We start from the raw sequence: 2,034 nt of genomic DNA, 5'->3' as shown, positions 1-2,034 counted from the left end.
CAACTCTGGTATTCTAACCCCCTACACAGCCAAGGGGGTCTCTGCCGCTTCTGCCGTTGCTCTGCTGATGCTGCTAGGCTACCGCTCCAGGTACACTGTCTGCGGTGCTGGTTGCGCACAGCGACAAAGAATGTCGGTAACACGAGCGTAGGAGCGTAGGAGGAGGAGGAGGAGGGGGCCTGGTAGGCCCTTCCGGAGCTGGAATACCGAATCTCCCTCTCTCTCTCTCTCTAGATATTTCTTATCCCAGCGCACGTAACCCTCTAACAAGCTAGCAAAGTTTACCAATAAATTGTATGACGGTGAGCTCTTGGCTGGGGATGCTCTAGCGAGGCCGCCATAATCGCTGGTAACGCTTGCACCAACCTCCGCGTTCTCCGCTTTCTCTACTTGGAGAAGAGGGGTGCGGTGGTTGTCGTCGTCCTCGTTCGAGAATATTTTGGAAAGGGTGTAATTGCAAGACGAGAAATGGGGGAGGATGAGGTCGGGAGTAGTTGAGGAATATATCGGATCGATATATCGGCTTTTCTGATTTTTTTGGGACGAGAATTTGGGAATATTTTGGGAGGGATGTAATTGTGAAGAGACGGGGAGATTTTGGGAAGAATTGATGGAGAGTGGCGAAAAGAAGGATGATCGAGAGATGTGGATTACTTTGATGAGAATTCGTGCGGAGAAAATATTTTGAAAATTTTTTTGGGAAGGGTGTAATTGTGAGATGAAGAGACGGGGAGATTTTGGGAAGAATTGATGGAGAGTGGCGAAAGGAAGGATGATCGAGAGATGTGGATTACTTTGATGAGAATTCGAAATGGTGTGTGGAGAAAGTTTTATTAAAATATTTTGAAAATTTGTTTCAATCCAATTGAACGTAACAATAAGGGAATTTTTAAAATATTAAAAATTATTTTTCTAAAATAAAAAATTGAAGAGGCTTTTTTTAGGAAGGTCGATGCACGATCGACGCACGCCTCGCTTTTCTCCGCGTTTCCTTTCTTTTTTACTGGTGACGCGTAGCGCGAATTCAATGTCAATGAGCGCCAAATGTCGGGACACATTGGCTATGAACGAAGGAGAGGGGAAAAAGGGAGGCCGACGATTATATTGAATGGTATTTCGTTGACATAATGCGACACGCGCGAGTACACTTTATAATGGAGTCACATCACGTCAGTTACACAATCACAATACTAATCTGCCATAATGGCTACCTACTTTCTTGCCGATTGCACCAAAAAAAAAATGAAAGAAAGAAAGAAAGAGAGAGAGAAAGAGAGAAAGAAAGAAAAAATTGCGAGCCGTAACGATTCCTCGAGAGAAAGGATCGTATGGACGATTGAGAGATTAACGAGAGAAACGACGTTCCTTTTCAAGATTTAAATTTCTTCGTTCAAAATTATTTCTAATAACGAACCTCGCATACGACGATTAAATTATTTAAAAAAAGATATTCGAAAATAATAATTTTTACATCATTTTTAATCTCAAAAATTTTTAATCTTAAAACAATATATATTCTAATCCAAATTTCTTCGTCGAAAATTATTTCTGCTTAATAACGAACATCATTATTAAAAAAAAAAAGATTCAAAAATAATAATTTTTACATGATTTTAAATTTGGAAAAATCGAATATATTTTCATCCATTGAATCATCCATTTAATAAATCTTATTGCGCAATAAATATAATTGTATAAGCTTTGTTCGGTATTGGATCATAAAGAATTCATCGGATCTTAGGTTTCAAACAGCGTACTGAAACGGGCACGCGTATCTCGAATTCCCAACGAGGCGAATTAATTTAAGCGAAAATCAGTGGCCGATTTCCGTAAATATTGTACGGTTGTAGCCACGGGTGGCCAACGAGCATTCGTTCGAAGGGATGTGTTCCACGCTCCTTCTCCTTCCCTCTCTCCTCCTTCTCTCTAACGCTCTCTAAACACACTCTAACCGGTTGCAGTTGCGGCGTTCACGCGTGCCTTCTTACCCCTTGAAGTGGGTTCGCGCGATATGGCGGAACAATCGATTGCACA

This window comes from Apis dorsata, unplaced genomic scaffold, assembly GCF_000469605.1.
Source record: "Apis dorsata unplaced genomic scaffold, Apis dorsata 1.3 scaffold_142, whole genome shotgun sequence".
Lineage (NCBI taxonomy): Eukaryota > Metazoa > Arthropoda > Insecta > Hymenoptera > Apidae > Apis > Apis dorsata.
This window is presented reverse-complemented; position numbering follows the sequence as displayed.